This window comes from Elephas maximus, chromosome 8, assembly GCF_024166365.1.
Source record: "Elephas maximus indicus isolate mEleMax1 chromosome 8, mEleMax1 primary haplotype, whole genome shotgun sequence".
Taxonomy (NCBI): Eukaryota; Metazoa; Chordata; class Mammalia; order Proboscidea; family Elephantidae; genus Elephas; species Elephas maximus.
In genome coordinates this window covers 22,895,401-22,920,043 of record NC_064826.1, presented here as the reverse complement: position 1 = coordinate 22,920,043, position 24,643 = coordinate 22,895,401, and the positions used below count along the sequence as shown (strand labels likewise).

The 24,643-nt window shown below is 38.3% G+C and overlaps 1 protein-coding gene across 6 annotated transcripts in view; it reads right to left on the bottom strand.

Moving 5' to 3' along the window:
* Window positions 1–24,643, bottom strand: part of GRM8 (glutamate metabotropic receptor 8) — a 926,910-nt gene that overhangs the window by 586,974 nt on the left and 315,293 nt on the right. The window lies entirely within an intron of this gene.

The window sequence follows — 24,643 nt, the reverse complement described above, 5'->3', positions numbered from 1 at the left end:
ATGGTGGACGAGGTTCTTCTTCCCCTATTTGCTTTGTTCATATCAACTAGAGACAACACTGAATTATTAAGGTTCCCTATGGCTCACTTCATCAAAGCTCTATACATATATATTTCAAGACTAAAATAAGCCAGATAATTTTGTAAAGTTCAAGGGATAACAGTAATCCATGCCGGAATAAAAACCCACAAGCTAAGGTTATGTTCAAACCTCTTAAATCTACCCTCCTCGAAATAATAATACAAAGAACTCTCAGATGTATTACACAAACTTTGCTTTTTCATTTTTGTGTCTCTTTAAGAAAATCATCTTTTCCTTTGCCTCCAAATACAAATACTTCCCTAAAAATACCTGAACGCATCTTAAAATGTTCAATTACATAAAGCAGAAAACGGCCTTTGTGTGTAGGAACTTAGGATATTTCATACACTGTTTCTTTAATCCAATTCTTCAAGTCTTAAATAGGTCCAAAATTCATATATGGCCTTTATGGGCTTTGAAAATAATAGCCCTCTCTTCAAAAAAAAGAGTATTTTTTTTTTTTTTTTTTTTTTTTTTTTTATACTATTAGTATATTAGTATAGAATTGGTTAAGTTTAAAGTAATAAATGATAATCAAGCAAAAGTAGACCTTGAGGAAAATGCCTTAAGCCTCCATGACTTCACAGTTCCACATTCAGCACACGTAGTAAATCCCAATTCATGTGTGTGACTATACAAACATCCAGACATAGTTACATGCGCACCTATAAGTGCACAAGATACCTACGCAGACACAAATATGTTTTATGACTTCAGCTTATGAAAATGTTTTGCAGACATACATTGGTCTTGGAAAAACTATCACTTTGATACCCATTAGATGTAATAAATGAGTTTACCATTGTATCATCCTCATGTTATAACACTACTGTCTAAAATTTATCTATTGGACACCGGAGAGCTATGTAAACGCCCTAGAAATGAAAAGAAAATGGTGAAGCCGTGAAATTGTAGTCGACAAAACATTTCTGTCTCAGTCCTAAGTGAATCCTCCAACTCCATCAAGTCTTAGCTGCCAGGACTTCCAAACCATTTATCCCTTTTGGATAGTTCTCTGCTTCCTTGTTACAAGAATGACAAATGTCTGGAATTGCCTGACTGCTGTTGGAATGTCAGGCAAAAGCTAAGCTTTGTAACCTCAACTGGTAATTATGTCAATAGGGTTGTCCTAAATGTTGGAGGATCGAATCCATTCAGAGGTGCCTTGGAAGAAAGCCCTGGCTATCTACTTCTGAAAAATCAGCTGTTGAAAACCCTATGGAGCACAGTTCTGCTGTGATATACTTGAGGTCATCATAGGTAGGAATTTACTCAAGGGCAACAGGGTTTTTTAAATCAACAGGCAGGCAAGACTGAGCATTAAACTAAATTAGGGAGCACTAAATTAAAACTTAGTGCTCCCTAAATTCTGCTATTTACTCAACCCAGGAGTTAAACATTTGTACTGTGTTGTATTTCTCCACAAAAATTCTCACAGGTTGCTCCTAAAACAATTTCCTTGTTGCACAGATTGAGGAAACCATTTGATTCAATGGCTCAATGCTAATGAGCCTTAGCTGACAACAACAAATCTCTCTACATAAATTATTCACGCTAAATTTGTGTTGGCCTTGTCCATAGCAGGCTATGGAAGTTTGTGTGATATACATAGGCTAGAAATGGTTTCCACCCTATGAGCAGAACGTCCAGGGTAGCCAACAGGAGAGAGACCATAGCCGGTGAGCAGTTTATGGAGACAGGGGTGGGTGGTAGTAATGTTAAAGACAGGCAAATAACCAAAAAATAGGAGGAAAAAAATAACAATAATGGAAAATATGTGTTGAATACTTAATCTATATGCTAGGCTTAAATATGTTATCTTATTTTGTTCTTAACATTTCATTCATTTATTCATTCACTCAAATTATTTATATAGACCACTGGATATATTCTGGTAGAATTCTCCCTTTCCATGAAGGAGACCTGGGTTCAATTCCTGATCAAGGCACCTCATATGCAGCGACCACTCGTCTGTCAACACAGGCTTCCATGTTGCTATGATGCTATGTTCCTGTGATGCTGAACAGATTTCAGCAGTTTCCAAACTAAGATGGACTAAAAAGGCCAGGTGATCTACTTTCAAAAATCAGCTGATGAAAATCCTATGGCTCACAAGGATCCTACCTGCAACCGATCATGGGGATGCTGCAGGATTTTGTTGCGTTGTCAACAATAAGACATCTACTTAGTTCAGTCATCTGGGAAACACAGCAGATAATACAGTACTGTGGTTCAAATAATGCATTCAAGAACCAGTCAATTGTGCATGGGCTCACCATGAATCAGAGTCTAATCGATAGCAGCTAACAACTGAAGCCCAGAGAGTTAATCCAAATCTCACAACTACTGAATCACCAGTAGGGCTTCAATTACAGGCCAGCCTTAGCCGTACACTGTACTGTCCCTGCATATGTCTAAAGCAAACCCATTGCCATTAAGAGTAGAACTGTCCCATAGGGTTTCCAAGGCTGTAAATTTATGGAAGCAGACTGCCACATCTTTCTCCTGCAGAGCAGCTGATGGGTTCGACTGCCGACCTCTCAGTTAGCAGCCCAGCACTTAACCTCTGTGCCGCCAGGGCTCCTTGCGTAAGTTGAACGAGAGGGTTAATGTTCAATTTCAGGAGCCTGATCAAACTGGAGGTCATAGGCAAGGTTCTAGACTTGAACGCGTGATCTGGGCTCCTACTTCTGAGGTCCAAGCTGGATAGGGGTACAGGTAAAAATAGGATCAGGGTATATATGGTAGAAGTCCAGAGATTCATGCTGGCAGAAAGACCCAGAAAGAATCAGCTCTTGGGTATAAATAGGGTCACGTTTTGAGATTCAAGCCACACATCAGAGAAAATTTAGAAACAGGTGTGAAAAAGGGAATGTTTTGGGATCTGAAACAAGGTCCTGGACCCTTCTGCCCTATGTATAAGACAGCAATCTGTGCTAATAATAAGTGTGTTACAAGCCCACGGGGGTGGAGACAGGGTCTGCAGGTTACTGCAGTGGAACACTAGGTCTTCCAGGCTGAGGAGCTCATGCTTCTAAATGTACCGTTCGCCAGTCCCAAATGCTGTGCTTTCCTCTCTTCCAGTTATCACTATCTTCACTCCCCATACCAGTCTATTAGAAAAAAACAATAAGACATCTACTTAGTTCAGTCATCTGGGAAACACAGTAGATAATACAGTACTGTGGTTCAAATAATGCATTCAAGAACCAGTCAATTTAGTGGAAAAAGAAGAATCAAATCACATATTTTACATCATGCAGAGGAAAAAAAAATTACTATTCAAATGTGCTTCTCAAGTTCTATACTGATGCTGGGTAGACATAATCGCATTCACCAGGCGTCTCTACACTTTACCACTTTGGTATATTATTTTCTAAACTGTCTTTTCTTCTTGGAATCAAATTTATTTATCCTTTTGGGAGGCTTAATTCCTTAATGTCAATCAATTACTTTTTTTCCACTGAGCAAGCAGGTTCTTTGTTTTTTTCCAACTAAATTCCTTAATCAGCTTTTGTTCAGAAATTGTTTATTTCTCCCTGCATTACAAATGCTAGATTTAACCAATCTATCAATGCAAGGAGTGATCTTGTCGGGTCATCCTTTCCTCTCAGGAACAAAGATACTGTATTCTGTACTTCTGAAGAAAGGAAATTATAGGATTAGACTAAGATTGAGGGCAAGGAGATGTCACACCAAAGAAAGGCCTGTGGTCCTTCTAAAGCTTTTCCATCTAGTATGAGGAATTGTTATCCATTCCTGCTAAATGCTTTGACTATGCCCATTATGCACAAAACATTACAGCCTAGTATATTTCACTACCCTAGTTCTGCCTACTGGGAACTATAATTAAAGCACATTTGAGCAAGTGCAATTTTATTTGTTATTAAGCAACTAAAAGCTTAGTCAACTCTGCAAATATGGCATTATTTTAGGATTACAATATGAGCCAGCCAGCTATCCAATAAACTTTATTAGGTTCTATCTTTATTAGCCTTGTCTCTTATTCCTATTGTGGGAGACTTGTATGCTCCATAACGGTGGTTCTCAAATTTAGCATACATCAGAATCACCCAGAGGGCTTGTTTAAACATATTACTACCATGCACCCCCCACCCCCGCCACCAGTTTCTGTTTCCATAGGTCTGGGAAGCAGCCCTCAAATTCTAACGTCCCCAGGAGATACTGATACTGCTGCTGTGTAGATCACATGCTTTAAAGAACCACTTCTATATAACAGAGTGATTAGAGCTTTGCTGTCAAAGCCATCTAGCTTCAAATCCCAGCTCTTCTACTAATAACCGCATGCCCTTGGACAGGTAACCTCATCTCTCTAAGCCTCAGTTTCTTAATCAGTATAGTGGGGATAAGAATTAAATGAGATAAAATACGTAAAATGCTTAGCCCAATGCCTGGCACAAGGAAAAAAAATCACTTAATGGCAGTGATCATTTTATTATTATTGTCATCATTGTTGTTGTTGTTGTGAGCCACTGAGTTGATTTCAACTCATAGCAACTCCACGAGACACAGTAGAACTGCCCATTGGGTTTCCTAGGCTGAAATCTTTACAGGAGCTGATCACCAAATCTATGGAGTCAGTAATTAGTTGCGGGGCTGGGAGGAGGATGTGTTAGTTATCTAGTCTTAGCTATTTCTATAGCAGAAATACCACAACTGGGTGGCTTTAACAAACAGAAATTAATTTTCTCACACTTCAGGAGGCTTAAAGTCCAAATTCAGAGTGCTGACTCTAGGAGAAGGCTCTCTCTCTGTCTGCTCTGGAGGAAGGTTCTTGTCTCTTTGAGCTGCTCCAGGGTGATCTTCAAGTGGCTTGGCATCTCTCTTCCCCCATCTCTGCTTCTCTCCCTTGCTTGTTTAATCTCTTTTATATCTCAAAAGAGATTGACTCAAGATACACCCTATGCTAATGCTTCCTCATTAACATAACACATACAACCCATTCCCAAATGGAATTATAACCACAGGCATAGAAGTTAGGATTTATAACACATATTTTGGGGCGACCCAATTCAATCCATAACATAGGATGCTAATTAATGGATCAACATTAACCTTGCTCTAGATTCCCAGCATCATGGAAAGATTCTTCCGTGGATTCCATTTGTTCCAACATTTGATCCAATGTCCTGGATGAAAATATAGACAGAATGTCAACAAAGTCATAGGTGGGTGAGTAGCTATGTTGGACGGGTGAACAGGAATCAAAAAGGAAACTGACAGATTAGAAACAAGGGCTAAATCTAATAAGATGAAAACTAACAGAAATAAATTTTAAAATGCAGTGATTACATCCAAAAGGACAGTGATTTTGTATAGAATATAGCAGCAATATATGTGACTAAGGCTTCGAGGTGTTAGTCTACAGAAAGCTTAATACAAATCCACAGTCAGCGGAATATTCGTTGAATGAGTAACAGTGTAGTCTTAATGGGAGCCACTACCTGCTTGTCAACGTAGCCTGCTGCGAAGGATTACATGTTGCTATGATGCCAGAAGCTATGCCACCAGCATTTCAAATAACAGCAGGGTTATCCATGGTGGACAGATTTCAGCAGAGCTTCCAGACTAAGACAGACTAGAAAGAAAGGCCTGGTAATCTACTTCAGAAATTTAGCTAACAAAAACCTTATGAATCACAGAGTATTGTCTGAACCTTCAGTTCACTTACTTTAGTCACGTCACCAGGAGGGACCAATTGCTGGAGAAGGACATCAAGTTTGGTAAAGTGGAGGGCCAGTGAAGGCAAAGAAAACTCTCAGTGAGCTGGGGTGATACAATGGTTGCAACAATGGACTCAGATATCGCAGTGATCATGAAGATGGTGCAGGACTGGGCAATGTTTTGTTCTGTTATACACGGTGTTGCCATGAGTCGGAGCCAACCGAATGGCAACTAATAACAATAGTTTCCATGGGAGGGGAAAGGAGGGGAGGACAGGAGAGGAGAGGGTCTAGATCGAGGAAGCAAACATCCCACTTGTCTCTGTCCTTCCCAGACCACCCTTGGAGCACTTCATTCAATTGGAGTCAACTCACCTTAAGAGAAGTCTATTGGGCACATTTAGGAGTGATCTGAGATAGCATAATCAGTTAGATCAATGACATCCAAGAAATTCCTGAAGGAATTGGGCATATTTATCCTGGTGATGTGATAACCATCTCCAAATATCCAAATGGCAAAAACAACTGGCGATGTTGTTTGTCCCAGTGGTTGTAAGTAGGACAGATGAATGGAAGGGACAAAGCAGCAGAGTTAGACTCTATCAGAGTATCTCAGGGTCAAGTCCTCCCAGGATGGGATGGCCAGTGTGGGAGGTCTTGACCTCTCTCTTGCAAGAGATACTAAAGCCCTGATTGGAAGATCCTTGGCAAGACTTCTGTAAAATGGATCCAAGCATCAGATAGATGGTAGAACTTAGTGATCTTTGAAAGTCCCTGGCAACCTCAAGATTCCAGTATTCAAGCATTCTCCCACAGTACAGGTTAGATTCTTTGCAAAGTTTTTTTATATTTATAAAAACAATGAAAACAAACAGATCCCTCAGGGAGGTGAGCCAAGTCTTCAGGAAACCCTAAGAGAATCCTCTATTTCATTGCTTGTTTGCTCTTTAGAGAACTAATCTCCTTCCCCAATAATGTATTTGTATCTCTTTGTCCTCTGCTATAGTGGCCAACTTTGGGAATTTGCACACAGCATGCTTTTTGCTAAATATAATAATCTGTCCAGCTTTCTTCCTTTGTGAGAAATTCCTATTCACTTTCATAAATTAGATGAATGGATGTGAAACATACTTTCCTTTCCTCAATTAAGACTATTCCCAAAAGTAGCCTGAAACATGCCAAACATCTGTTCCTACACACAGTTCAATACATGATATTGATATGTATTATTGCAGGGTGAATTCTGAATACGAGGCCAATTCCACACACTCCTGAACAGCTCCCTGCTCCCCACAGCCCAGCCACAGGGAACCAAAGGAAATCAGATTACTTCTAACACTTGTTAAGAAAGCTACAACTAACCAGGGAAATCTGTTGAAGCAAAAGTCGCAGTAGCATATTCCAAAATCTAATGTAAATTAGATAAATATGATAATAAATATTTATCTAATTTAATAAATAGTTAAATAATAAATTTAGAATTAGATAAATATTTACCCAATTTAATAGTCCGTTATGTGCCTAGTCGGTCCTTTCATTACATGTAAATACTGTTACTCGTGGTTCAAAGAAAGGTGACAAGAATATCTAAATTCCAAATTATTTCCAGCCATCTATGAAGGTCTCAGGAGCTCTGATGCCACAGTGGTTAAGTGCTCAGCTGCTAACTGAAAGGTAGGCAGTTTGAACCTACCAGCCACTTCTTGGAAGAAAGATGTGGCAGTCTGCTTCCTCAAGGATTTACAGCCTTGGAAACCCTAGGGAGAAGCTCTACTCTGTCCTATAGAGTGGCTATGAGTTGGAATCAACTCGATGGCAATGGTTTATTTATTCATTTATTCACTCACTCACTTACCCACTTACTTACTTTGGTTTATGGAGGTCTCAGGAAGACCCTGGGAGATGCAAATGGTTAAATGCCTGACTGCTAACCAGAAGGTTGGTGGTTTGAGTACACTCAGAGGCACTTCAGAAGAAAGTCCTGGCAATCTACTTCTGAAAAATAAGCCATTAAAAACCTTATGGAGCACAGTTCTACTCTGCCACACATGAAGTCACCATGTGTTGGAATTGAATCCACAGCAACTGTTTTTTATGCAAATCTCTCCCATGTACAGATGATATTCACAGAGACCCTCCGAGTAAACATACATTTATCACTAACTAGAGCATTGGCCCAAATACCTCTCCAGTCTCCGTCCCTGGTGAGGTGGCCTGAACCTCATGTGAGCTTGGCAGACTCCTCCCATCCCTTGGGCTAAGGATAAATAAATGCCAGCAGCTAATCCTTGACTCCCTTCCCAAGCCCCACTCTGATTCTGGCCCTGGCAGAGCCACTGCCCTGGTACAGGTTGCCTCTGCCCAGAGGTGGCAGGTTTTACCAATTGGTGAGGCCATCTTATATGCCTGTGTTATCTAATACACTAGCCACCAGCCATATGTGATATTTAAATTTAAAGTTAATTAAAATTAAATAAAACTAAACATGCAGTTCCTCAGTTGCACTAGGCACATTTCAAGTGCCCCAAGCCACATGTGGCTGATGGCTAGTGGATAGAAAATTTTCAACATGTTCTACTAGACAGCGTTGTTCTAGGATTCCATTTTGTTCTTGACTCTATTGGAGATCTTTAGGACTGGGGTTGCGACTGGGCAGACTTGAGCTCCTGCTAAAGGTAAGAGTGTGTGACTGTTTATTCATTTATTCATTCAGCAAATATTTATCAGTTCCTTTTCTAGCTACTGGATTTATAACCATGAGTGTGACAGGCATGGGTCCCTGATCTCATGGAACTTCCATTCTAGTGGGAAAACCAACAATAAACAGGTTAAGAGTTAATGGAAAAGACTATTTCATCTACGAACTTCAGTGCCAATTTATCTCCTCTTTTAGTCTCATAGTAACATGATGTTTTTGTTTCATTCCGCGAACCCATTCCCACAGCAGTTGGCCTGCTTTCTCTTGGCAATGTCAGATGGCAGCCACTGATGATCTTAGGATTTACTTAAGTCTAGTGTTTTTTCAGCCTTCTTCTCTTTAGAAGAGTTACTCTCATGGCTTAATTCTTCCCTCTGTCCTTAATTCCCTCTGAAAGAGTTCTCCAGTCTTTATTGTTTCAATTATCATATTTTTTAAGTATGACTCTTGACTGTCTGTATTCCAACAGTACAAAAAGCTAGCAGACACTCCCTCTTGAAAGGCCCCCAGCCCTCACCTCCTTAACTTTGTCATTAGATCTTCAGAATACCTCTTGAACACATAGTTCCCATTCCATTTCCAGGGGGCCTTAGGATCCAGGCTGTCACTTCTCAGTCCTAAGTTACTAAAAGAACCTCCCCCAAAAGGTTGCACACCTCAATTTCTCTTCGTTTCAATTAATTATGGATACCAAATCATGGCTTATCATAAAATAGCCTGTCATTACCCTGCCTAAGGTTCCATCATGGCTTCCTATTATCTATGGAACCAAGTGGTTTCTTTTTCATAAAAAGATAATACTTGAATTGAACAATTTTGTTATCAAAGTGACTATTTCATTTAGGATTAAGACGTACCCTATTTGGTCTCTAAAAATGATTTCCAACTGTTCAGGCTGATGACGCACCTCTTTCTCGTGTGACATGTTATAGAGACGCCTATGTCCTCTCGTTTTATCTAGTTAAAACTTCTATGATCATCTTCCTCCCACAGCTTCCACCAAACTCTTCTTCTACAACACACATACACACACACACACACACACAAAGTCTTTTAAAGATAAGTTACTGAGTTCAGTGACACAAATGGGAGTTTTAAGAAGCACAAGCCCACTATTTCAGCATATTTTGGCCAATTATATATACCGTTCCCATCTCCTCACCACCCACCTGAAGCCCACATTGTCTTTTTCCGCAGTGTCCTAAGCTCAAAAGCTTGAGTTAGTCACGGAATGAGTTTCTGCTTGCAGGCTTTGGATCGACATTGACAAATTAAAATCAACTCAGTCTTTGGTAAGGTTATCTAGTAAGAGTTAATAATTTCACCATTGGCCAGGATAATGAAAAAAAGGTCAAACTCATTAATTTATTGTGATCTCAAACTAAACATTGATCTTAGTCAAAAAATAGCCTGGTACTGGTACAAGGACAGACACATGGACCAACAGAGTAGAATCAACAACCCAGACGTAAATCTATCCACCTATGGTCACTTGATCTTTGACAAAGGCCCAAAGTCCATTAAATGTGGGAAAGAGAGTCTTTTTAAAAAATGGTACTGACAAAGCTGGATGTCCATCTATAAAAAATGAAACAGGACCCATATCTCACACTATACGCAAAAACTAATCAAAATGGATCAAAGGTTTAAATATAAAACCAAAAATGATAAATATCATGGAAGAAAAAATTAGATCAATACTAGGGAGATAAATAGGATATAAACCATAACTAACAATACACAAACACCAGCAGATAAGCTAGATAACAGGAATCTTCTAAAAATTGAACACTTATGCTCATCAAAAGACTTCCCCCAAAGAGTAAAAAGAATACATACAAGTTGGGAAAAAAATTTTGGTTATGACATATCTGACAAAGGTCTAATCTCTAAAATCTATAGGACAATTCAACACCTCTACAACAAAAAGACAAATGATCCCATTAAAAAATAAGCAAAGAAAATGAACAGACACTTCACCAAAGAAGACATTCAAATGGCTAACAGACAATAAGGAAATGCTCTCAATCACCAGTCATTAGAGAAGTACAGATCAAATCTATAATTAGATACCATCTCATCCCAACATTATTGGCACAAATTAAAAAGCAGACAATAACAAATGTTGGACAGGCTGCAGGGAGATTGGAACTCTTATGCACTGCTGACGGGAATGCAAAATGGTACAACCATTTTGGAAAACAATATGGCCCTTCCTTAAAAAGCTAGAAATAGAAATACCATACAATCCAGCAATCCCACTCCTAGGAATATATCCTAAAGAAAGAGGAGCAGTCACTGGAATAGATACAGGCATACCCATGTTCACTGAAGCATTATTCACAAGAGCAGAAAGATGGAAACAACCTAAGGGACCATCAACAGATGAATGGATACACAAACAATGGTACATACACACAATGGAATACTACACAACAATAAAAAATGATGATGAATCTTTGAAACATCTCACAACATGGATGAACCTGGAGGACATTATGCTGAGTGAAATAAGTCAATCACAAAAGGACAAATACTGTATGAGACCTCTATTGTAAAAATTCATGAAAATGTTTACACACAAAAAGAAATAATCTTTGATTGTTAGGAGGGAGGGGAAGGATAAAGGAGAGAAAAACACTAAATAGACAATAGATAAGTGGTAACTTTGGTGAAGGGTAAGACAGTACACAACACTGGGAAGGTCAGCACAACTTGTCCAAAGCAAGGTCATGGAAGCTCCATAGATACATTCAAACTCCCTGAGGGACTGAGTTACTGGACTGAGGGCTGGGGACCACGGTCTCGGGAGACATGTAGCTCAATTGGCATAACAGTTTATAAAGAAAATGTTCTACATTCTACTTTAGTGAGTAGCATCTGGGGTCTAAAAGCTTGCGAGTGGCCATCTAAGATATGTCTACTGGTCCCACCCCATCTAGAGCAAGGGAGAATGAAGGAAACCAAAGACATAAGGGAAAGATTAGTCCAAAGGACTAATGGGCTGCAATGTTGTACTCCACAGCCTCCAACAGACTGAGTCCAGCACAACTAGATGGTGTCTGGCTACCACTACTGACTGCTCTGACATGGATCACAACAGAGGGCCCAGAATAGAGTTGGAGAAAAACATAGAACAAAATTCAAACTCACAAAAAAAGACCAGACTTACTGGTCTGATATATACTGGAGAAACCTCAAGAGTATGGCCCCCAGAAATCCTCTTAGCTCTTAATGGAAGTGATTCCTGAGATTCAGCCTTCAGCCAAAGATTGTTGTTGTTGTTGCTGGGTGCTGTCAAGTCGGTTCTGACTTACAGCGACTCTATGCACAGCAGAACGAAACACTGCCAGTCCTGAACCATCCTCACAATCATTGTTATGCTTGAGCTCATTGTTGCAGCTACTGTGTCAATCCACCTCGTTGAGGGTCTTCCTCTTTTCCGCTGACCCTGTACTCTGGCAAGCATGATGTCCTTCTCCAGGGACTGATCCCTCCTGACAACATGTCCAAAGTATGTAAGACGCAGTCTCACCATCCTTGCTTCTAAGGAGCATTCTGGTTGTACTTCTTCCAAGACACAGCCAAAGATTATATAGGTCTATAAAACAAACAATAATACATGTAGTTCAACCATGTATATGAGGCTAAATGGGCACACTAGTCCAGAGGCAAGAAGAAGGCAGAGAGGCCAGGAATGCTGGATGAATGGAAACGGGGAACCCAAAGGAGAGAAGTGGAGAGTATTGACACATCACAGGGTTCGCAACCAATGTAACAAAACCATATGTGTATTAATTGTTTTATGAGAAAATAATTTGCTCTGTAAACTTTCTCCTAAAGCACAAAAAAAAAAAAAAAAAATGACATGGAAAAAAAATAAGTAAAACCACAAGCAACCTGAATATACATCAGTAGAGAATGACTCATTTAATAAAAAAAAAAAAAATTCTGAAGATCAAAATTGAAATTTGAGTTTATCAGTGACTGAAGTACAATTAATGAAAGACTCTGTGTTAAAACGTTCTATTCACCTTTTCAAAAATACCTATTTCCTCTTTCTTGAGGGTAAAATGTATTAAAAAAATCAATAGAAATTGTTGAATGGGAACCCGTTTTGCTATGCACAGCCTCGCAGAAAATATAATACAATATCGTTTAAAAAAATAAGAGTGAATGGGATTATGAAATTAAAAAAGAAATCAAGTGCCTTTTATTAGCATCATAACCTGCTCTAGTAATTAGGAGAACCAAAAAAACAAAACAAAACAAAAAAACTACCTCATAGGGTTTACAAGGAGTAGCTTGGTGGATTTGAACTGCTGACCTTTTGGTTGGCAGCCAAGCACTTAACCACTGTGCCACCAGGGCTCCAATCAAGAGAAACGGAGTTCTTTTTTCATCTTTCTCTCATATTACATTGCAGTATAATTAATTCTTGTAGTTACAGTATGTCCTAAACACAACTGTATAGTTAAGTGATGCTTAAAGTTACTAAAACCCAAAATATTTTTACTTTTTTTTCTTTCTCAGAATTGCTGAATGTACTGGACTCTGAGAAGCTATGCAGATTTTCATCGTTGTTACTCAGACTCCTTGAAATATGTTCAAATATATTAATAAATGTATATATGTATATATAATATACATGAATATATATATATATATCTTCACTAGACAAGAGCGGAACACAGTCAATCCATGTTTAAGCCACTTTCCACTACCATGTTCTGGGAGCTTCAGACCACTAGAATGATCTACATTGACTTTAAAAAGTACAGAAGACATAAGTTATATCAGAGATCACAGGCAAATACTTAATTGTGCTTGAAGCTTTGTATATCTGTAAGACAATTTTTATTTAACAAATATACAGCACTAGCTATGCCATGCATTGTTCTAGGCCTTTTATAAATGTTAACTCATTTAATCCTCATGACAACCTTATTACCAGTAAACCAATTGCCATCCAGTCAACTCCAACTCATGGTGACTTCATGTGTGTCAAAAAGCAAAGATTTCACTTTGAGGACTAAGACGACCCTGACCCAAGCCATGGTATTTTCAGTCGCCTCATATGCATGTGAAAGCTGGGCAATGAATAAGGAAGACCGAAGAAGAATTGATGCATTTGAATTATAGTGTTGACAAAGAATATTGAATATGCTGTGCACTGCCAGAAGAACAAACATGTGTCTTGGAGGAAGTACAGCCAGAATGCCCATTAGAAGCAAGGATAGCGTGACTTCATTTCACGTACTTTGGACATGTTATGAGAAGGGACCAGTCCCTGGGGAAGGACATCATGCTTGGTAAATAGAGGGTCAGCAAACACGAGGAAGACCCTCTGTAAGATGGCTTGACACAGTGGCTGCAACAATGGGCTCGAACATAGCAACAATCGCGAAGATGGCGCAGAAACAGGCAGTTGTGCATGGGGTTGCTATGGGTCAGAATCAACTCGGCGGCATCGGGCAAAAATTTAAATATAAAGGTGTTCTAACTTTCAATCATGTAAACAACTAACATTTTTCCTTTTCCCTTTGAATTCTGAAATAATTTTGTAGCTGCTTAAAAAAAAAAAAAATTTAGACGCTCCTTACCCATCTCTACCGGCTCATCCACCTTGATCTGTCCTTTCTCCTATGATAACACCTACCAAGTGGAACTGTTTTTTGCATATTAAATGTTAAGTTCCTTAAGGGCAGAAAGGAATATCTTGTCCACAGTTGCATCTCCAACACTTTGTACCTCAGTACACAAAGCATCATTGGTAAATTATCCTGCAGCCAACAAGTTAAACTGATTTCAAGTTATGACACTTATAATAAATAGGTTTCTGTCTCTGCCCATGGGAGTAGGCACCCATTCCAATTTTAAAATTAGCAAGTGTGTAGAAGTAGACTTTTGATTTGAAGAAAATGATACTGCAGAAAAGGAACTTAATGAACGGTCCACCTCCATCTTAGCATTAGAGCTTCCAAAATATGGGGGTTTCAGACTTAAAGACACTAAATTTCCCTTGTTTGGAAAAGTGCCAGCATAGCTGCACAGAGCATTTCAAACTAAAAGTCAAGGAAGATATACTAAACTGCTCTCACTGAACACTTCCATCAATACCTCGCAGCAAGCAAACAACAGCCAGCTAGCACATTGCTCTCCATGAGAAATGATGTTATGTCATTTCGTGCAAAGGACATCAAAACAACTTGTCAGTTTCGCAGGATTTAGATTCGCCATGAGAAACCTTTCACATACCACCTTAAGTATTTCCAGCAAATTTGCTATAGAGGCTCTTAAGGCATAATCATTTGAACCTAACTAGACTTTTTAACCAACACAAGCTATGACTTTACAAAAATGTCTCCTTCTTTAGAAGTGGAAACATTTAGTTAGAAAAGTCTTACTAACTCTTGAAAAATAAAGTTCTACAGAGAAATGGTGATTTGTTTGCCCTCAGTCAGCAACATTTACTCATACTTATCAAATTGTTAATTATGTACCTATTATGGGTTGGGTACTCCATGGTATGTACTTGTATAAATCATTTTTCTGCCAACAAAGACATATTTTTTAATTGAATGAGTAATTCCCAGGTTTTTGTCAATTGCAGTGAGGTCTTAGTACATGTAGGGAGAAAGACCAGAATTGTAGCTGAAAATAATTCTATATTCTATCTTGTACAGCCGAAACACACGTAGATATGTGTCAGTTTGTACACATACTTCGAGGGTTCTGATAAACGGCTCCTTTTACACTCTTACCAGATTTCACCACTCAAATAGTCAGACCGGCTTTGGCATTTAGGTAGGGCCAGCCATAGGTCAGAAACCCTGGTGTCATAGCGGTTAAGAGCTATGGCTGCTAACCAAAAGGTCAGCAGTTAAAATCCACCAGGCGCTCCTTGGAAACCATATGGGGCAGTTCTACTCTGTCCTATAAGGTCACTATGAGTTGGAATCGACTTGATGGCAACAGGTTTGTTTTTTTTTTTTGCGGGGTTGGGGGGTGGTTAGCCATAGGTCCATAAATGAGAGAACTGGGTGAGCACTGAGAGATCAACTTCCTTCTAGACTACAAGCTCTGGAGGGTTGGAACTGACTTTAATAGCCTCTGGACTTGGCATATTTACTGACAAAGACTGTGCATCTATATAAGATTGTTTGGAAATGAATGAATGAATGAATCCTTTTGACTCTCTCAAACACAGGAAACTATATCCCATTTATAAAAATTTCCAGAGGTACCAAAATGAAGAAGACCATTTCATCATTGTTGTTCCTAGCTGCTGTCAAGTCAACTCTGACTCATGGAGGCCGTATACACAACAGAACAAAACACTGCCTGGTCCTGTGTCGACCTCACAATCACCAGCATGTTCAAGTCCATTATTGCAGTCATTGTGCCAATCCATCTTACCAAGGGTCTCCCTCTCACTCTTGTTGGCCCTTGTTGGCCCTCTACCTCACCAAACAACATGTCCTCCTCTAGCGATTGATCCCTCCTAATGACATGTTCGAAGCAAGTGAGCTGGACAATAATATGCTGTGATTCATAGGGTTTTCACAGGCTAATTTTTGGAAGTAGATTACCAGGCCTTTCTTGCTAGTTTGTCTTAGCCTGGAAGCTCTGCTGGAACCTAACCACCATGGGTACCATGATGGTATTTGAAATACCAGTGGCATGCCTTCAGCATCATAGCAATATACTAGTCACCACAGTATGACAAATTGACAAACGGTGAATTTGGTCATTACCCTTCCAATATTAATCCTTCCTAAATGCAGAGAACATACCGAGGCTCTTAAGGCACAATAATTTGAACCTAACTAGATTAATTAACTAATATAAGCTATAACTATACTGACAGCTATTAACTTCAGGTAGAGTTCCTTAATTTTCTTAGGCTTTTAAAACTGATTTTTTTTGGGGGGAGGGGGGACTGTCTTAGATTATTCTTAACTTATTGGTTAACAATAAATTGCAACTCAGTTTCTTAGTTACCAACCTAAATTCCATAACAATGCATGGTTATTCAAACTTATCTCCTTTTTATAAATTTGATAATAAAATAAGATGAAATCTGTACCACCAATCATATGGTTCTATACCCTTTCTACTATAATACTTGTTTGCATTGTCTCCCAACTAAACTGTAAGCTAGAGCAGAGGTCAAATTTCCTTCCCACTTTCTTGTCATCCTCACACCCTGACAGGATACACAGTACTGTATCCACTGCAGGGATGTGTTTGGGAAAGAATGCAGTAGAGTGAAAAAAAGGAGATAGGAAGGCAGAGAAAAGAACACCAAAGTCCTGCAATGGAAAATTGAAGCATAGCTTCCAAGAAAAGTGAAATATTATTCTTCTTTAGTCTCTCCATTTCAATCACTGCCTTTGGAATTTACACATAATCAAATTCTACTAATGCTAACCTGACAGTATTGTCATTGTATAATATTGGTTGCATAAGACACTGTGGTTTGGCCAGCCATATAGCCGTTTCCCAGATTCAGCCACCTTCATCTAGGCCCAGGAACAATAAATGCTCACTTTCTCAGCTTCTCTTGCAGCCAACATGGTCATGTGACACTGTTTTGGCTGATGAGATACATGCAAAGTCCACCAGAGGGGCTGCATGGAAAATTTTGCTTTCTTAAAAGAAGAAATGTGGCTATCACTGCCACTTCCCCCTTCTTCCTGTTCTAAACATATGATATCTGGACCTGTATCCTGCATTTTGTAACCATGAAGTAAAAACCATGAAGATGAAAAGGCAACTTGCTGGGGACAGTGGAGGAGAATAATACAGTAGGATCGTGGAATGACTAAATCAGTTCAAACAATCTCCTACCTTCAGATAACTTTATTAAGAGAAACAGGTTTGTTTGTTTGTTTAAAAAGCTACTGTTACTTGCAGCCAACTGACTACTCAACTGAGATACTGATTAAGACAGTCATTGTTTAAATCTTCGTTCTGCTTTTTACTAACTGTATGACCTTGGGCAAGTTATTAAATATCTCTAAGCTTTTTTTAAGCTTTAGTTTCTCATCTATAAAATGAGTATAAATGCAATTTCTTCCATCTGATTGTTGTGATAAATAGGAGATAATGCATGTGAAGTACTTCGCATTGAACTGGTACATAGTATTACTCTAAAATATTAAATACTTTAATACTAAAATTGTTCTTGTTGTTGTGGTTGTTAGGTACCAATGAGCCGGTTCTGACTCATAGCGACCCTACGCACAATAGAACGAAACACTGCCTGGTCCTGTGCTCTGCCAAGCATGATGTCCTTCTCCAGGGACTGATCCCTCCTGATAACATGTCCAAAGTATGTAAGATGCAGTCTCACCATCCTTGCCTCTAAGGAGCATTCTGGCTGTACTTCTTCTAAGACAGATTTGTTCGTTCTTTTGGCAGTCCATGGTATATTCAATATTCTTTGCCAACACCACAATTCAAAGGCATCAACTCTTCTTCGGTCTTCCTTATTCATCATTCAGCATATGATGTGATTGAAAATACCATGGCTTGGGTCAGGCGCACCTTAGTCTTCAAGGTGACATCTTTGCTCTTCAACACTTTAAAGAGGTCCTTTGCAGCAGATTTACCCAATGCAATGCGTCTTTTGATTTCTTGACTGCTGCTTCCATGGCTGTTGATTGTGGATCCAAGTAAAATGAAATTCTTGACATCAATCTTCTCTCCGCTTATCATGATGTTGCTCATTGATCCAGTTGTGAGGATTTTTGTTTTCTTTATGTTGAGGCGCAATCCATACTGAAGGCTGTGGTCTTTGCTCTTCATTAGTGAGTGCTTCAAGTCCTCTTCACTTTCAGCAAGCAAGGTTGTGTCATCTGCATAACGCAGGTTGTTAATGAGTCTTCCTCCAATCCTGATGCCCCATTCTTCTTCATATAGTCCAGCTTCTCTTATTATCTGCTCAGCATACAGATTGAATAGGTATGGTGAAAGAATACAACCCTGACGCAGTTGTCCAATGACATCAAGGACATCATACACGAAGAAAGCAAGAGGTCATTGAAAAGTCAGGAAAAAAAGAAAAGACCAAGATGGATGTCAGAGGAGACTCTGAAACTTGCTCTAGAACGTCGAGCAGCTAATGCAAAAGGAAGAATTGATGAAGTAAAAGAACTGAACAGAAGATTTCAAAAGGGCCTCTCAAGAAGACAAAGTCAAGTATTATAACGACATGTGCAAAGAGCTGGACATGGAAATCCAAAGGGAAGAACACGCTCAGCGTTTCTCAAGCTGAAAGAACTGAAGAAGAAATTCAAGCCTCGGATTGCAATAGTGAAGGATTCTATGGGGAAAATATTAAATGACGCAGGAAGCATCAAAAGAAGATGGAAGGAATACACAGAGTCATTATACCAAAAAGAATTAGTTGATGTTCAACCATTTCAAGAGAGAGCATATGATCAGGAACTGATGGTACTGAAGGAAGAAGTCCAAGCTGCTCTGCTAGCGAAAAACAAGGCTCCAGGAATTGATGGAATATCAATTGAGATGTTTCAACAAACAGATGCAGCACTGGAGGTGCTCACTCGTCCATGCCAAGAAATATGGAAGACAGCTTCCTGGCCAATTGACTGGAAGAGATCCATATTTATGCCTATTCCCAAGAAAGGAGATCCAACTGAATGTGGAAATTACAGAACAGTGTCATTAATATCACAGGCAACCAAAATTTTGCTGAAGATCATTCAGAAACAGCTGCAGCAGTATCTCGACAGGGAACTGCCAGAAATTCAGGCTGGTTTCAAAAGAGGACGTGGAACCAGGGATATCATTTCTGATGTCAGATGGATCCTAGCTTAAAGCAGAGAATACCAGAAGGATGTTTACCTATGTTTTATTGACTATGCAAAGGCATTCAACTGTGTGAATCATAGCAAATTATGCATAAAATTGTGAAGAATGGGAATTCCTGAACACTTAATTGTGCTCATAAGGAACGTTTACATAGACCAAGAGGCAGTTGTTTGGACAGAACAAGGGGATACAGATTGGTTTAATACTAAAATACAAAAACTTAGTTCACTGAATTCTCATTTGTAAAAACATTACAAGTGTTTTTAAAGTAAACACTGCTTCTTTTTTGCCAAATGATCACATATAAAAAAGTTATATATTTAGGGTGGTATAGAATTCAGTTCTTTATAAAATAATTCACATTCTATATATTGTTTAGGTTAAAACATCTAAGAAATGCATTTAGCATTAAAATCCACAAATACATTCATGTGTGATTAAATTAGTTGGTACAAATATCAACTAATAATTACTATAATGGTTTATATAAAATTATACATTATTCTAATTATTGTCATAGAAAAATAAACTGTTTTCTCTAGCACAAGGATAGGCTGAAATGGCTGGCAGTAACCCCACAACTTTCTCTCACCACCGAACCCAGAAACCTGAGGCATTGTGAATATTCAGTTTTTATTTATTAGGTTATTTTCAGGACATTCAACCATTTCTCTTGAATCACTCAGGCAAACAGAAGATCTTTGTTTTAGTCATAAGCATTTTCACCTTTACTTCAACAAGATCATCATTTCAACTCTTTCTCTTTGGAAGCTTACTTTCCAAGAAAAGGCTGTGCTTCCAGGCCTAAAGACTTTCCATTTATAACTTTCCATTAAGCCTTTTAAAGGTAGGTATTTATATCAATTAAATATTTAAATCAATTAAATATTTAAAAGGTAGGCCCATTTTATGAAATACCTTTTTTATTAATTAAAAAAGATTATTATTTCTATTTCTAATCATTTCTAAAAGGATTTGTGTTGAATTACAACAAGAGATGTAAATGAAGATTGTTCAATCAAAATATATAAAACCACTGGAAAAGAAGGTGTAAATATAAAAGTTATGGTGATTGCAATTATGCACAAAATTGAGCTCCGAGCTTCCTTGAAATTAAGATAAAAATGGAAATACATTTGGTAAAACCATTCTCATTATTTTATAGAGCAGGTTTATAACAGTTTTATATTCTAAATCTTAATAATGTGTTCGTGGTACTAAATCCCAGTAGGAATTGATCTCATGGGCACTTCTCCAAGGAAAATTGAGTTTCATAATACACAGCATTTTCATCAATGAGGCTCAGTGGCTGCTTTGAACTTCAAGAAAAGTCAACAGCATGACATTATACCAGTAATTTTTAAATTATCTTTAGCCATCAAACTTGGCAAATAAAGTTTTATGTAGAAGCTCAATATATAAAATAAATAAATAAGAACTGCTCTAACTGAAGCAAAGTTAAAGGGCCTGAAGCCACCATAGAGCTGATTACAGAATCTAGGTAAGGAAAATGCCTATGTGGCAATAAACTGATCATACATCCTTGTTTAGTTACAAATGTAAAAATGAGAATAAAATGTCTTGCAGCTAATATCACACTTACTGGTGAAACACTGAATGCTTTCCCTACAAGACTGCGGACAAGGATGTCTACTTTCATTGCTTCCATTGTATGTAGTACTGTAAGTCCTAGCCAGTCAATAAAGAAAGGGAAAGAAGGAAATATAAGGCATATTGATTGGAAAAGTAGGGAAAAAAACTATCTTTATTTGCAGACGACATAATTGATTATGTAGAAAATCTTAAGAATTTTTTTTAATCCAACTAGAAGTAATAAATTAATTTAGCAAGGTAGCAAGATACAAGATCAATAAGCAAAAAAGCAATTGTATTTCTATATACTAACAACAGGTAATTGGAAAATGAAACAAAAATTCAACTTACAATAGAACCAAAAAACATTAAATACCAAGGAATAAAATTAACAAAATATGGGTACAGCAGTGCACTGAAAAATACAAAATATTATTGAGAAAAATTAAAGAAGATCTAAATAAATAAGGAGATATACCATGTTCATGGATCAGAAGACTCAGTACGATTAAGACTGAGTTCTCTCAAAATTGTCCTATAATTCAGCAATTATAATCCCAGCAGGCTCTTTAGTAGAAATCTACAAGTTGATTCTAAAATAGGCATGACAATGTAAAGGACCTAGAATAGCCAAAAACATTTTGAAAAGAACTAAATTGGGGGATTTATATTACCTATCTTAAGACTTAGTACAAAACTATAATAATCAAGACAGTATAGCACTCAGGTAGGGCAGCTATGTAGGTCAATGGAAGAGAATAGAATATCCAGAAATAGACATATTTATGATCAATCAATTTTTGAGAAAGTGTCAAGGTAATTCAATAGAAAGAGGATAGTCTTTTCAATGAATGGTGTGGAATATCTGGATATGCAATGAATAAATGAATTTTTACCCTTTTACCAAATGTTGTTGTTGTTAGGTGCTGTCGAGTCAGTTCCGACTCATAGCGACCCTATGCACAATAGAACGAAACACTGCCTGGTCCTGCACCATCCTTACAATCGTTGTTATGCTTGAGCTCATTGTTGCAGCACTGTGTCAATCCACCTCGTTGAGGGTCTTCCTCTTTTCCGCTGACCCTGTACTCTGCCAAGCATGATGTCCTTCTCCAGGGACTGATCCCTCCTGACAACATGTCCAAAGTATGTAAGATGCAGTCTCGCCATCCTTGCCTCTAAGGAGTATGCTGGCCGCACTTCTTCCAAGACAGATTTGTTCATTCTTTTGGCAATCCATGCTATATTCAACATTCTTTGCCAACACCACAATTCAAAGGCGTCAGCTCTTCTTCGGTCTTCCTTATTCACTGTCTAGCTTTCACATGCATATGATGCGATTGAAAATACCATGGCTTGGGTCAGGCGCACCTTAGTCTTCAGGGTGACATCTTTGCTCTTCAACACTTTGAAGAGGTCCTTTGCAGAAGATTTGCCCAATGCAATGCGTCTTTTGATTTCTTGACTGCTGCTTCCATGGCTGTTGATTGTGGATCCAAGTAAAATGAAATCCTGAACAACTTCAATCTTTTCTCCGTTTATCATGATGTTACTCATTGGTCCAGTTGTGAGGATTTTTGTTTTCTTTATGTTGAGGTGTAATCCATACTGAAGGCTGTGGTCTTTGGATCTTCATTAGTAAGTGCTTCAAGTCAAATAACATGTAAAAATTAGCTTAAAATGAACAGAAGGCTAAATGTAGAAACTAAAATTGCTTAAAAAAAAAAAACAAGAAGAAAATTTTGCAAAAACTTAAAATTGATAAACTGAACTTCATCACAATTAATATGTTATCTTCACTTTTCATTAAGAAAATAAAAAGGCAAGCCACAAACTGGAAGAAAATGTTTGAGATGATAGTTAAAGAACGTCCGTCTAGAACTTAGTAACTTACAACGAATAACGAGAAAACAAAAACCCACTTAAAAAATTGTCAACAGATTTGAACAGACACTTCAAAAAGAAGATATACAAAAGGCCAATAAGTACAAAAAAAAACACACAACTGTGTTAGTCAATAAAAAAAAAAAAAATAGGAAAATGCAAATTAAAATTACATGTACATACCACTACAGACCCATTAGAATGGCTAAAATTAAAAAGACTTGAGCTAGTAGAAATCTCATACAATGCTGGTGGGAAAGTAAAATGGTACAACTACTTTGGAAAATAGTTTGGCAGATTATTATAAAGTAAAACATACACCTACCATACAACCCAACAATCCCAAGAGTAATGAAATAATATGTCTATCCTATAAGAATATTCATAGCAGCTTTATTACAATAGCCAAAAACTGGAAAAAATATATATAACTATCTATCAACAAGTGAATGGATAAGCCAATAGTGATACTTGCACTCAATGGACTACTCACCAATAAAAAGAAATAGATTATTTTCACATGCATTTACATGGGTGAATTTCAAAAACTTTTGCTAAGCAAAATAAGCCATCATACTGTATCATTCCACACTGAACACTCCATTTATACGAAATTCCAGAATAAGACAAACTAATCTGTAGTGACAAAAAATAATTCAGGGGTTGCCTTGGATGATGGCTTGTGGGGAGGTGGGGTTGATTGCAAAGTAACATGAAGGGACTTTTGGGGGTGATGGAAATGTTCTATATCTGGTTATAGTGATAGTTACCGAGGTATATATATTTATCAAAACTCATCAAATTCTATACTTATAATGGGAGCATTTTATTATATGTTTTATACCTCAATAGAGGTTTTTAAAGTGCAAATAAACATCTACGTCAATTATTAAATCCATAGTACGTACTTTTTGAGACCGTGGCAGGCATGCCTTTGTGGCACAAAGAGTTTAGCACTTGACTACTAACTGAAAGGTTGGCAGTTCAAACCCACCCAGAGGTGCCTCAGAAAACAGGCCCCTGGCCATCTGCTTCTGAAAGGTCACAGCCTTGAGAACCCTATGGAGCAGTTCTACTCTGTAACACATGAAGTCGTCATGAATCAGAATCGACTTGACAGCAACTGGCTTTTTGGTTTTGAGGCTGTGGCAAAATTAATCAACAGAGCAATACAGCCAAGCTCACCCAAAGGTAAAATGAAGTGTGGGTGTAAAACAAGTTTGAGGATAAGCAGAATTCAGAGGCACTGACAGCAATAGGGTCAATCTCTCCCCCATGCCCAGCTGGGAAACATCAAAATTATTTTCCACCTAGCAGTGTCTGTATTCCAGTTAAACAGCTCAAGACCCAGGAGAATGATTATGCAACATCTTCTACCTAGAAGAAGACAGGTGCTCTTGTCAGTGGGTACCTGACACAGGACTCAGGGAACTTCATTCATGGCTAGCAATCCAGATGGATGACTCTTTAGTATAAGGCATTCATGCATTTTTGTCCCTTGCATGGCCCCGCTAACTAGGACAGCCCACTCTCAAACCCCCTCCACCACCTCCAAGGTAGTCCCTTAGGAACTTCTTCAGAAAGCCTGGAGTTCCACTAGAAATGATTTTAAAACATTCAAAGTATAACTAAAAAGAAAAGTGGTGATATATACATTCTCCTTTGTTCAGCTTAGTATCTTGATAAAATTCATTTTCTCCAGTGGTCTTACAGGCAACTTTTAATACTATGGTTCTCAAACACTGCATATTCTTAAGTCAGAACCCCAGAATTCAGTGATGGGCCTGGAATTAGCATCCAGGAACCTGCATCTGAACACCTTCCTGGTAGCTCTAGGTGCCCCGGTGGTGCAATTGTTAAG